General features: G+C 45.3%; 1 protein-coding gene across 8 annotated transcripts in view; it reads right to left on the bottom strand.

Annotated features, from left to right (window-relative positions):
* Positions 1–14,267, bottom strand: part of KANK1 (KN motif and ankyrin repeat domains 1) — a 207,596-nt gene that overhangs the window by 134,296 nt on the left and 59,033 nt on the right. For 7 of the 8 annotated variants that reach the window (XM_073878118.1, XM_073878116.1, XM_073878112.1 and 4 more), the window contains one exon: positions 8,321–8,448. The gene's annotated coding sequence lies outside the window, so the exon portion shown is untranslated. Of the gene's footprint in view, positions 1–8,320; positions 8,449–11,268; positions 11,304–14,267 lie in introns of those variants that run through there. The other variant, XM_073878114.1, reaches the window with a different exon arrangement.

Below are 14,267 nucleotides of genomic sequence, written 5' to 3'. Positions count from 1 at the left end.
GGGCTCCCTGCTCAGCGGGGAGCTTGCTGCTCTCCCTGCTTGTGCTCTCTCTTTCTCTCTCTGACAAATAAATAAATAAAACCTTTAAAACTAAAATAAAATTGGGGCGCCTGGGTGGCTCAGTCGTTAAGCGTCTGCCTTCGGCTCAGGTCATGATCTCAGGGTCCTGGGATGGAGCCCCACATCAGGCTCCCTGCTCGGTGGGAAGCCCGCTTCTCCCTCTCCCACTCCCCCTGCTTGTGTTCCCTCTCTCGCTGTGTCTCTCTCTGTCAAATAAATAAATAAAATCTTTAAAAAAAAGAAAGAGAACTTCAGATCAAAAGGCCGCTTTTAAACACTCCTTAATGTTTCTCGGATTGGAAAGAATGACAACTTCAACTTCTGTATCTTCACTTGTTAATTCTCTTGATGAGAGTAAACAGGTCATCAATACAAAGTGGCGAAATGAAAAGTGTTTCTTTTATGCTCCAGAAAGCTGGGGTAAGAGGAACAGGGAACCTCAACTCTCTATATGTTTACGTTCAATTGTCTGCATTTTTCCTCATTTTAAGTGTCACTATTACATATTCCTAATGGTATTTAAAAAACTCCAGACACTAACAGTTGAAACCCCATTCGATATTTTTAAATATTCAAAAATATATACACTTGTGGATCTGAGTTTAAGGAATCAAAAAAAGGCTCATGAATTCTCTACTTCATTTCGCTGGGTCTCAAGACATTTTATAAAATATAAAGCAGCTCAAGCTTATTAGCAATTCAAGATTTTACAGTGTTTCTGCTTCCCTTCAATCCTTGGCAGGGCTGGTTTCCATCACTTCCTCAAGAGTTCCTAAAATGAGAACCCTCCGTTAAGGTTTAGATTTAGAGACTTACAAAGTCAAAAAGAAATCATAACTCCTACACTTTTAATCATCCATCCTCCTGGCCGATGATTTACCCCCTACTTCCCACCAGGAAATGAAGAAAGTTTTGAGGAACGAGTTATTCCCAATGTAAATCTCCAGTCAGCCTCTGTCAATCATGTTAGCCTTTCCCCCGGGGTAGCCTTTCTCCACCTCCTGCCTGAAAACCACACTACTATTTAATTGCTTTGTGACTTCACCTTTTATTAAGAGGCAGAAAAAACATAAAGAGCTAAAACAAGGAGATAAGCCCATGGCCGTAAATTGTTCCCTTAAGCAATGAAACTTGCCTCTCTGGCGCAATAAGGTGGGCACTGTGAAAACCCCCCGACAAGTGCCATTCTGCAGGAGTCCAGGGTCCCCATCACTTACAGAAACCCCTCCAGGTCTCTGGAGTGCGGTGCCATCGATCAGAACCCGGGGCGGTCAGCTGCCCGCTTCCCACTGCCAGTGTGAAGGGCACAGCCTGCGACTCGCTGCGCTCTCCGCCCCGGTCCACCCCCCAGTGTCTTCTATTCTCACGGACCGAAAGAAAAAAAAGGCGCAGAAGAGAATGAGTGGTGAAAAATTCTATCCCCCAACAGCACCCCAATCTGCGAGCCCCTCTCCCCAGAAATCAGCCTACGTGTTCTATAACCCAGGGAAAACACCTTCGCTGAATGCTTACCCTCACGGACAGAGAAGAATGTCCCCTCTCCCATCCCGCTGGCTTCCCTTCTGAGTCCTGATTTCTTCCTCTGCAGTGAGACGGAAATCCTTATCAGATTCCACCACATTCCTGAGTGTGCCCGAGCCGCCCCTGCCCTCTGGAAGATTACACCCAGTGACTCACACAAGCCAAGCAGGACCTGGGGTTTAAAGCCCTGGGAAAAGAGCACTTAGTAACTTCTCTCGCATATTACCAGCTGGGGAAGAAAGGCTTCGAGTGTTTTGAAAGCCTACTGATGTGTCTAAGAAAGTGGGTTTAGGACATTGTTCAGGAAAAGCATGCAAGTATTTGCAGGGGGTGGGTGGAGAGGGAGAGAGTAAGTGAATGTGTGTGCGCACGCGCGTGCACATGTGTAAAGATCTAAGCGTAAAAAAAAAAAGCCTGGTAGGACATATAATAAACTTAGAGGGGTTATATGAAGGGGTGATCCAGAAGGTAGAATCCCAGAGTCAGGTTTTTTTCTGTATACATGTTTTCTGACAATGGGTAGGTCTCGTTTTTTCATTAATTTTAACGACGAAAGGTAAAATCTGGAAAAGAATGGTGACCAGTCTTTCCAAACCAAGAATCAGAACACATGGTCTACCGAGGCATATTCATCTCTCATCTAAATGCAAGAGGCAGTTGAGGAAAAGTAATTTAGTCAGGAGAATGTGGAAGTAATTTTCAGTGATTTCAGTAATTTTTTAAAAATGGGAGACAGAATATCTAAAACAGGGTTGCCTGAAATATCCAGCCGGTTTAGTAGCATTAGATATTGAACAAATGCCACAAGTTCCTAAGTCAGTTAACATCATGTCTTACTTCGGGCCATGGGAAGTGACCCCAGGAGCATCTTTCTTGGTCCTGGGCCAGCACGCTCATGAGGAGTTTGGCTCAAGTCAATGAACAGTTTCTGCATTTACTTTTTGCAAAAGGACTACCCAAGGAGAGATGAACAAACAAACAAGAAACAACATCAGAGTCCCTAAGGAATCTGGGTTGGAGCTCTCTCAAAAAACAACAACAACAAAAAAGACAGAAATTGCAATTGCCTACTTCATGTGGGGAAAAATTAATTTGCATTTGTATTTCAAACCATACTTCAAATTAAGTTTCACACAGATCAACTATTTAAAAACGCGAAATAAAACCATAAAACAACAACACAACATAGGTGAATGTCTATGCAGTCTGTGGTTGGACATGTTGATATTCATTCATTCTCTCTACAAATGTTGCAAAGCACCAGAAACCTAGCTGTGGACAACAAAGACTCAGCCCCTGTCCCCGGGGAGCCACAAACTAGCCAAGAAAACAGGACAAAATAAATCAACGCAAAATAATTGCACACTGGTAAGTCTCAACGCAATAAAAGGGGATTATGAGATGGAGAATGCCAGAGGGAATGACCAAGGCTGGACAGGACAGCACTCTCCGAGAACCGGAAAATAACAGGGACAGTGAACCACTGATGTGCACTTCTGGGCACGGGGTTGATTTCGAAGACCATTTACGCTTCCCAACAGCTCTAAGTAAGGACTATTATGATGACGACTGTGATGTTCCAGGGGAGGAAGAGGTGAAGGGGTCCAAGGGCATGGAGCTGGGGAATGGGGAAGCCAGGAGGGCCCAAGCAGCCTGTTCTGGGGCTCTCTCTCGGGAACCGCCTCTCTGAATGAGACAGAGTCAGCCGCAAGTGATGTGTGTGAGCACAAGCGTGAGTGCGTGTGTCTGTGTACGTGCGCGTATGCTCACGAACAAAGGAACAGCACCTGCAGAGTCCTGGGGGCAGGAAAGAGGCTGGCACGTTCCATGGATGGAAAGGAGGCCAGGGGTGCTGGAACACCGTGATCCACAGAGAGTAACAGAGGTGAGGCTGGAGAGCAGGTAGAGCCTTGCAGGCCACAGTAAGGAGACTGCCTTGACAGCTCAGGCAGGGGTGTGCGGGGATGGCACAACACCTGAAAGAGGTCATTCTGCTATGCAAAGGGCCAACTGCAGGGGGAACACTTAAAGGCATTCCGGCTTCCTAGTCTATATGGGAACGACAGGCGAAAGAGTTCACTACCAAAAATTACGTATTTACTTCCTTTTAAAAACACCATACAGAACTCAAAGGCAAAGGACATAAAAACTTGTAATATTTTTATAATAAGAGATATTTTACAATAAAAACTCTCTTGCAAGTTACTAACAAAAAAAGCAAATGTCCCTCTGGAGATACGCACAAAGGAGAGGAACAGAGACTTCACAGGAGAAATAGTAATGGTTCGTAAATATATGACAAAGGTTCACTTGTCCACAAAACTGGATTAAGGTTTTTTAATTCCACTTTAATATTAAGAAGAGTGTGGGAAAAATCTCTCTTGCGTACTGCCAGTGGAATTTGTAAACTGGCTCAGATTTTTCACGTAATACATGTTAAAAACCTCTTTCCTGAATTTATATTAAAGATCATTAAGAGCAGCCTCAAGAACAGGAGGATATGCATTGCCATGTATGTTGTATGGTGACAGATGGTGATGAGCACTGAGTAATGTATAAACTTGTCAAATCACTGTCATATACCTGAGACAAACAACACTGTACGTCGATTATGCTTCAAAAATAAGAAAAATTATGCCGCCATGACCGTGACCACTGATACGGAGAGAAGTTTACAGTATATCAAGAAAAGCAAGTTGAAGGGCACATGGGTGGTTCAGTCACTTGAGCGTCAGACTCTTGATTTTGGCTCAGGTCATGATCTCAGGGTCGTGGGATCGAGCCCCGCCTCAGGATCCGCACTCAGCGTGGAGTCTGCTTAGGATTCTCTCTCCCCCTCTGCCCCTCCCCCTGTTCTCTCTCTCTCTCTCAAATAATCTTTTTTTTTTTTTGAAGGTTTTATTTATTTATTTGACAGAGAGACGTCGACGCAGCGAGAGAGGGAACACTAGCAGGGGCAGTGGGAGAGGGAGAAGCAGGCTTCCTGCTGAGCAGGGAGCCCGGTGCGGGGCTCGATCCCAGGACCCTGGGATCATGACCCGAGCTGAAGGCAGATGCTTAACGACTGAGCCACCCAGGCGCCCCTCAAATAAATCAATCTTAAAAAAAAAAAAAGAAAAGAAAAGCAAGTTGAATTTTTATATCTAAAAATCTTACTTAGGCATATACATATAGTAAAGCCTCTGGAAGAACATTAACAGTGGGTATTTAATTGTGGTAGGATTTTGTGTGTTAAATATATCTTTTTTGTCTACGTATCTTTAATTTTTCTACAGTCGATATACATTACTTGTGATAGTAAGCAAAGTAATCAAAGAAAGTATCTAGATCGTAACATAAAAAGGGTAAACTGTCTAGTAGACGGGGTCACAGACAGGAGACTCAGTGTAGATTGAAGATGAATCAGGAAACAGTGTGGTAGAAAGGGACTTCTAGAAGCATCTATGAAATCTAAAACCTCATTTCACAGATTTCTTTAAGAAATCATCTACCCTCTCCCTTCTTCATGGACCCATTGCCTGATGATAAGCACAACCTCCGACAAGGTTTCTAGAACCAAAAACTGAGAACCACTGCTTGCTTCTCCACTCATTAAAACACCCAGCACCCCACGACAACAGTGCATAAATATGGTACTGCAGTACTCAACTTCTGAGCAACATTATCCGGGTCCTGCCTCTTGGGCCGCAAAGGTCTTTGGCAGCCCTTCGGATTCCCTGGTCTATTTCACACCTGGGCTATTCTGAATAGCTCCTCTTTCTCAAATCAAAAACTGCAAACCCACTGCTCTTAATCTCAACAAATACTTTCTTCTTTCTCCTTCACGAGTTATATTCAGGTCCTAAGTCTGGAGCCCCCTCAAATATTCCTTTCTAAGTCAAACATCTGAGTCTACATCCTCCATCCCTTCCCTCCCTCCTCCCTCCAAGGAGAAAGCCCCCTACCTCCTCCTCTGCCTCCCCCCCCCCCCCTCCAAGGAGAAAGCCCCCTCCCCCCTCCAAGGAGAAAGCCCCCTCCCTCCTCCTCTGCCTCCCACTGCCTCACTGGGTCCCTCCCTCCTCCCCCCAACCCCAGGGGGTATCCCACTTGGCTCCTTCCTTTCCTAGCACATTTTAGAGCTGGGTATCGACACCTGTCCCTCCCTCAGCTTTCCATTATGTCACGAAGCACCAAGAATGAGGGTTTATAGTCAGAAAGCCTGCGTACAAACCCGGCTCTACCACTGACCATTTCCATGAGCTTAAGTGAGCAAGTCCCTTAATTCCTCCTCTATAAAGCAAGGTTAATAGTAGCTGCTCCAGCTCCTCACAGCTCTGTCGTGAAGCTCCAGTGAAGTAATGCGTGGGAAAGTGCTCTGTGAGCTCATAAAGCACTCTCACATTCTACTTATTTCACATGCCTGTTATTACTGTCTCCTCATTACCGTGACCTGTCAGTATCCACTGAGGCAGGGATGGCTATGCGCCACCTTTAGGTTGCTCACAGTGTCAACACAAACAATACAACAATGGGAGCACTTTAGATATTACTGTGAATTACAGATTTGATAATAATCATATGTCACTGCAAACAAGTATAACCTTTTCTTTAATATTAAGAGTACGGACCATTTTTTTTAAGATTTTATTTGTCAGAGAGAGAGAAAGAGCACAAGCAGGGGGAACGGCAGGCAGAGGGAGAAGCAGACTCCCTGCTGAGCAAGGAGCCTGATGTGGGACTCGGTCATGACCTGAGCCGAAGGCAGATGCTTAACCAACTGAGCCACCCAGGCATCTGAATATGGACCTTTTTCTCTTGAAGATTATTTATTTTTAGAGAGAGAGAGCATGAGCAGGAGAGGCAGAGGGAGAGAGAATCTCAAACAGACCGCACGCTCATCACAGAGCCTGATGCGGACCTCGATCTCACAACCCTGAGATCTCAACCTGAGCTGAAGTCAAGATTTGGACGCTTAATCAACTGCGCCACCCAGGCGCCCCTGAGCATGTACTTCTGGAAGACAGTACCGTCCAACAATTAACTAACCAAGAGTCAGGCACTGTTCTCAAGTACCTTAATCAACTATCACCTAGCAGCATTGTAAGAGAGGTTTTAGTATTAATTCCATTTTATTGATGGGAAAACTGAGGCCGAGTAGTACAGCCGTGATTTGAACGCAGGCATCTAGCTCTAGAGCCCATGCTCCTCTTACCCACTGTCCTGCAACTCCTTTGTGACAAAGGACTGAAGTGAGAGAGAGAAACCAGGCAGGAGGCCACAGCTCTAGAGTATCAGAGGCAAGAATGTGGACCTGAACAAGGACACCTGGAATCTTTTAGCAAACAAACGTATTCAAATTGCTAACCACCAGTGTTGCTGAGGGCTTAGGGTCACCAGGCCCTTCCATATACCACTAGTTAGAATATAAACTGGTACCTGTTGAGAAGACCATTAGCAGAGTGAATCAAAAACGGGAATGAAACATTCCCGCGTTCCCGCTGACTCAGCCAAGCCACTTAGAGCAGGATGTCCTGGGGAACTAATCATGGGTGTGCACAAAAGGTGCACAAAAGTTGCCCAAAAGGAGACAGGGTAGGGAAGCCAGCACATCACCATGGAAGTGAACAGCACACATTTAAAACGATGCTACAGAAAAAGAGGAATAAGTATCTGCCTTTCTTTTCTCAGATTTTATTTATTTATTTGAGAGAAACAGAGATAATGACAGAGATAGAAAGAGAGAGCACAAGCGGGGGGAGAGGGAGAAGCAGACTCCCCGCTGAGCAGGGAGCCCAAAGTGGGACTCAATCCCAGGACTCCGGGATCATGACCTGAGCCGGGGGCAGATGCTTAACCGACTGAGCCACCCAGGCGACCTGAGGAATCAGCATCTTCTTAAGGAAAAGAGGTATGCAAAAAAAACAAAACAAAACAAAACAAAAACAAACAAACCCATTCATATGAGCTTTCTTATCTGACTGGTTCAAGTGCTGAGTGGGTTTACCAGCTGTGTGAGCACGGGCAAGTCATTTACTTTATCTGCACCTCAGTTTTCTTATATTTAAATGGGGATAACAAAAACCCACTGTACCGCCTTGTGAGAATTTATAAATTAATATATGTCAAGTGCTTGGGATAGACCCTGGCATAAAGCAAGCCTGTGATAAATGTTACTCAGTTTGCAAATATCAGCCAAGTTAGCACACATAACACTCACAAACAACACACACAGACACACATTAGTACAAATATTTGTAGTATAAATATTACAAGTAATGCATCAAAATTTTACCATGGGTTATCTCTGGAAGTGGAAGGACTAGACTTCTTTTTTCTTTTAAATTCTCTGTATGTTTTAAATTCTCTTTACTTGAATAAAGCCAGCAATCTATTAATATTGAAGTTATCTCCATTTTTTTCAAGTGGCCTTAATAATACTCCTTTCAATCTAGTCAGCTTCTCTAACATAATCCACTCTCTGCATATTGTGTTTATGGAAATAGGGTACTTTTACTGATTTAATCTGAGGAGTAATATATTTTCCGCTTTATTCTTCAGAGCCAAGCAGCTTGCTCATTATTTTATCCTGTAAAAGTCTTTTCTGCCCTCTTACACATTTACAGAAGAAGGGCACTCCGAAAGGCTTATGAGAGCACAAAAGCTGGGGGAAAAGAATGGATTAAGGTCTCCAAGAGGCAAAGGTAAAGGACACAAACATGACAACTTCAGGACAGCCATAAGGAAAAAAAGTACACCTTACCTCAATCAGGTCAGGCCAAAAGATGACTGTGATCAGTATTTTAGCTCCAGGGACAATCTCCCCTGTGTGGTCCGAAGATGGAGGCAATTCAACCGTTCAGCAGGCTGTCCAGCCATGAGACAATCATTCTGAAAGAAAAAGAATCTTGGTGAGGGAAATGTGGGGGAGCAATACCCCTGCCAGGCCCAGAACCTGCAGGAGAGGGGAATCGATGACTAGAGACAGCTATGGAGTAGAGTTAAGTCATTTTCCGGGGGTGGGAGGGACGGCCCAGAGTGACAGATGAACTAGATGAGGCAAACGGGGGTGTCCTTTGCTCTCAGGACAAGCTGAGCTGCTGGCTCTTGGGGTATGTTCCAGTCCCTTCAAAGACAAGGGCTGGTTCCTCCCAGACTTTCACCTTTCACTTCCACGGCTGTTCACGTATTCGGTCAGTATGTACAGAAGGCAGCTCACGAGTGCCATCGATTTTTATATTTTGGTGTCCCCGTCATTTCAGAGTCAGACCGCTCCGTAAGAAGCACATGGCCTTTCTCGGAGAACTAGCTCCACTGAGGATTTTCTCTGTGCGTGGCAGTTCCCTGGGATTCAAACCTTGGGATGATTTTCTAGCCATCCCTCAGTGTGGGATCAGTCCAGCACCCCTTCCCCTTGGAATGCCCTACTGCTCCGTGTCTCCTTCTCGCTCTGGTCCACCACTACGCTGCCAGCTACCGCGGCACCCCCAGCTGCCCCCCGCAGCAGCCTCGAGCCTGGCCTCTCTCCGCAGATCATCAGCCACCCAGGCTCCTCCTCTTGTGTCACCCTCAACAGTCCCTTCTCTCTTGGGTCTCAGTTTTCTGGACTGCGAAATGAAGAACAGACTAAAATGGTCTCCATCCTCATTGTGCTTCGAAGTCAGATGTCCCTGCACTTCATTCCTGGCCCAGGTGCTCCTCACCTTTCCGTGGAGCTCAGTGTGTCATGTGTAAAATGGGAACAAGGGTATCTACCGCGAAGGTTACTGTAAAGGTAAGAACTACGACACCACGTGCCTGGCGTACAGCAGAGGCTCGAGAAATAGGAGTGCTTCCCATCCCACCTTAGAGGATGCCTCCAACTCTAAACTTTGCTGGTCTTTGAATTTCCAAATCTAGCATTCTCTTACCTCCGGGTCCATGGCGGTAATAATATTCTCTTCTGTCAAGTATTTACCCCTCCGCTCACTCTCAGCTGCTTCCATAACCTAGCTCTACTCTATCTTATCTTCCTCCAGCTTCCAACAAATACCGCCTGTCCTCGTCAGGCTAAGTCTTCCTATGTTCCAAAGAACATACACTTAGACCCTGCCTTTGTACCCATCACTCCCCACGCAGGATATGGCTTTTCTTATCCCTTCTGTCAAGGCTCAGCTGAGCCCGTGGCCCCGCCAAGGCCCACGTTCTAGGCAATTTCACACCTCATATGGTGTCCTAACAGCACTGTCCATTGTTTTCTGTTTATTAAGCTCAGTGGTCCAGCTGGAACAGGACTATTCTGATTAAGTTTTCCACTTTAGCGTGGACCACGTTTCAGTGTTTACAAACCCAGTATTTTTTGGATCCGCTTTGCAAATGCTTTTTGAAATTTATATGCCTTTGTGCCTTGAGGTAGTAAGATTTTTTTTTTTTTTTTTAATCAATGCCACCATTTTCACTTGCCCGGAGAGGCTCGTGCGGGAGCTTATTCCATCAGCAATGACTAAACCCTACATAGACAATCCAGGGGCCTTCTCATGGAGCCAGAGGAGTGGATACAGGTGCAGAATAACCGCGCGGGTGGAGAGGCACACTAGCCCAGATAAACATGAGTGACGTCGAAGGCTGTGGATGGGGGACTCACAAGAGGTCACTGAACCTAGCAACAAGTAAGGTGGCCACTGGTGACCCCTGAGGACAATTTGCAATCACGCTGGTACAGGACCCAGACTGAAGGGGACTGAGGAGAAACCAGGGGGGCACGTGGAGACAAGCAGAGACAAGCCACAGAGTTCGTGCTGGTCATTTTGTACCCTGAAGCTTGCCTGACTGAGACCAATAAAAGTACCTCCCCTCGATTTTTCCCTCGCTCCTCACTTCGCCAAATGCACAGAGCTCGGTCACCAAAAATAACTGACTGCAGACCCTTCCAACCTCTCAGTCCACCACCACCTGTGCGTGCCTGGTTTGGGTTCTCTAAGAAACCTTCCAGAACTATTCAACAGCCATATGCTATCCACTCTCAGCATCTACATTCTATTTCCCTGCTTCAGGAGAATGAAAGGGGGAAAAAAAAAAAAGTCCAGATTCAGGTCAGATACCAGATGACCGCCTCTGGGTGACCTGTATAATATAAGCTAAACTGTCAAAAAGATAACTTCAAACATCTTTTTCTTCCTTCAAAATAGTGCTTTCCTGTTAAGTTTAGAACAATCGGATGTTCATTAACTGAATTAATTATGAAGTGAACTGAGTTAATTGAATTTAAATTCTATTTTTTTAAAGATTTTATGTATTTATTTGACAGAGAGAGACACAGCGAGAGAGGGAACACAAGCAGGGGGAGTGGCAGAGGGAGAAGCAGGCTTCCCGCTGAGCAGGGAGCCCGATGACGGACTCGATCCCAGGACCCCAGGATCATGACCTGAGCCAAAGGCAGACGCTTAATGACTGAGCCACCCAGGCGCCCCTGGATTTAAATTTAAAAAAATTAAAAAAAGAAAAGAGAAAAATCATATATGAATAGAGAAAAAATAATAAGCATTATTATCAGCTTTTTTAATCTTCTACTTTGGTATGTGCGCATGATATATTTTACAAACATAATACACAAGTGTGTCTGTAGAGACCTAAAGAGAGGCTCGGTAACAGAATGATTGCGAGCTGTGTTTTCGGTAACATTTCTTTCTCAACACTAACTCCGGTCTCTCTGCCCCCAGTACCCCAGCTTACCAGCTTCCGCGCCATGTCTTCTAGCGTTTGCCTTAGTAAACTCTCTTCTCCCTCCGTCATGTGTCTTGACCACTGAAGAGCCATTCTGGTCACAAGATAAATATTTCTGTTTCGGAACCAAGGCCACTCTCTCTCAGCCCCTACAAACTTAACCCCATGGCCGTTTACTTTCCAACATTCTAAATACACTTCAAGGTTCTTCAGCTGGTTATATGTTGGTGACGTCTACAGTAACAGTATACACATGAGCCCACACTTTGGTCAGGGGTTAAGAAGCACTGCTGCATAAATATTTTATGTAGAGCCGGTGCTGAAATTCTAGACAAGGAAGCATTCACAGGTCCTCGGTCATCTGCTGGTTACCCAAGGTGGCAGATTTTTTATTAATGCTGCAAGCAAGCTCTGCCATCTGCTATAGGGTTCTCCTTGATTTAGTCCTAAATATATACCCCCCCACACACACACACTCCCCAAATGTTTTTATTTTATTTTTTGATGCCTGTGGCTAGAGGGTTCTGGCTTCCCTGCATCAGCGAGGCTGTGGCCAGCTTTCTTAAGAAGAACACAGCTTAAGAGGAGAGCAATCACCCTCAGACTAAGAGATTCTTGCACGAGAGCTGACTGTGAAACTTGGAGCCGCAGAGGGTCACACCTGCTCGTTGGCTGCACCCCCAGACACGCAGGGGCCCCAAGAGAAATGGCAGGATGTGGAGCTTGGACTCCTCCTGTGACAAAGTGTCCCCCCAGCCCCCAGCCTCAATTCCGGCCCAACAGCAACAGGGATCAGTGTGAAGAGATGACCCAGGGGGCCTTCCGACTTCGTGACAAATAGCAGAAGCCTGGAACTCTGGCACAATCTTGGGAGGGTGATACGGGAAAGAGCCGCAAGCTTAACCTTTCTGCTACCACCAGACACCTGATTCAGAGAAGTACGGTATTTTTTCACCCCTGAGTTTGTGTACCAAGATTCATTCCCAATTTGAATTAACAACTGAGCGAGCAAATGAACTCCTGAAGCCAAAAGGATTAGTATCTAGTAACCTATATATATTTTCTGAGAGTATTAGTTCAAATTCGTCGATTTCCATCAGGAGATCAGAATGTTATTCAGAGTAAAGGATGTCTCTAGAGCAGAGATTCAGGAGGCTTTTCCACCACGCAGGCATTCACCGTGAACTTCAGCCTTGCTCGTCCCCAGGGCTGTTTAAAGGGTCCACACCAGAGACAGGTGTCACTGGAAGCATCACCTGCTCGCGGCCATGAGGCCTTGTGGGGTGGAGTCACTTTGGAAAATTCACTGTCATCCGTGACCCTGATTCCCCAGTCTGGTCCAAGCTTTTTCAAGTCCAACATCCAGATTTTCTTGGAGCCGAAGACGATTCGTCCTGCAGAGTGCAAGGTTAATGAATAAACCCACAGCAACATGTTCATGCTATGCGTGGGGGGGGATGCTTTTGTCCTCTCCACATCAACTACTCCCTTCTCTGGAATTTTCTGACCCAGCTAGACGGTCAGAGATGACTCTCCCATGCTGCCTCCCAGTACGCACACCTCTCACCCAGCCATGGCCTCACGGGGCCCATAAAGACATCAGACCCACGCGAAGAGAGATGCTTCTCTCATAGGGCTTCAAAGCAGCAGCTTTGGGTGCCAGAAGCAGGTGGCCCCATGAAAGACAGAGCTGGTCTGCGGTAAGCGGGGGGTGAAGCTGAGAGCAGTCAGGACAACACACAGCATCCTCTAACTTCCTTGTGCTTTCTGGGTTTGATCCTAGGTTTTCTCTGAGGATCCTGGATTCTTTGGGGGTATTTCAGTATCCTGAGAAAGCCCTCCTGAAGTTGGTTTTGATCCTCACAGCCAAAGAGACCCAAGTGAATACCATCCTTTCCCCATTACCATGTTCTCAAGTTAGTAACTGGGTGTGCTGGGTGAGCACTGGACCAGACCCGAGAAAGTAGAGCCAGGCTGGGGGTAGGAGGTGGAGTGGGGCAGGGGGTGCCTGGTGTAGTCCATGCTCTGGAACTGGGAACACCTCCAAGTCTAGGTGTCTCGTTTCCCCATTTCATTGTGCCTGCCCTGCCAAATTGTGCCTCACCGAATCCTGTTTTTCTAGGCTTGCATGTGAATACCCTGCTTTAGCTGACATTATATATATATATATATATATATATATATATATATATATAGTCCATTACTGTTTGCAGATGCAGACATTCTATTAAATCAAGAGATAAAGGTAAAACCCCGAGAGGGATGTTTGTGCTCTGTGCAGTGCCCACCCCTGGTATAGGCTTGTCATCTTAAAGACGGAATTGTTAGCAGAGCTTGAGCCTATATTACAAAGACAAGTTAAACATTATACAGAGGTGGGAGAAAACAGTTATCTAGAGTAACGTCAGTTTGGGGTTGTTTTTTTTTTTTTGTTTTCGGCAGAAAACTGGTAGGGTCTAGAATAACTTCTCCCATAAACATCCAGTACAATTTCTTAATACGGTAAAGAACAGTCCAACTTGGTCGTGGGTATTTTCTCTTCAATTGTCATACTTGATTTTTTCTTAAAAACTTGCACTGATCTTGTAACAACGTAAAAGCTAGCTGTTTATCTATGTATTTTTTTTTAAATCAATGGTCAGATATATTCTTAAACTGTGATACTGCCCCAGAGGGAAAAAAAATTTTTATATAGAGGGCTCAATTAAGAAAAGCTTTTCTCTTTTAGGATTAATCAGAAGTGAAATAGTTAACTGACCATGTAAACTATGCTATTAATAAACACAACATTTTTACCCTGCATAGCTTAGCAAAGGCCAAAAAAAAAAAGTTACACTTGAGAAACTGCGCAAGGAAAAGGGCATTCAGTCATCCAAAGTATACTTCCTTACTTAGTATCTAGAATTTATATAAAGGAGGAAGAACATTTCCAACTTAAAGCAAAGAGAACAAAAGGTGAATGAATGCTCGTGTGTGTGTGTGTGTGTGTGTGTGTGTGTGTGTGTGTG

Source organism: Callorhinus ursinus, unplaced genomic scaffold (genome assembly GCF_003265705.2).
Source record: "Callorhinus ursinus isolate GAN/ISIS: 27379988/994484 unplaced genomic scaffold, GSC_fseal_2.0 scaffold28, whole genome shotgun sequence".
Classification (NCBI taxonomy): Eukaryota; Metazoa; Chordata; class Mammalia; order Carnivora; family Otariidae; genus Callorhinus; species Callorhinus ursinus.
This window is presented reverse-complemented; position numbering and strand designations above follow the sequence as displayed.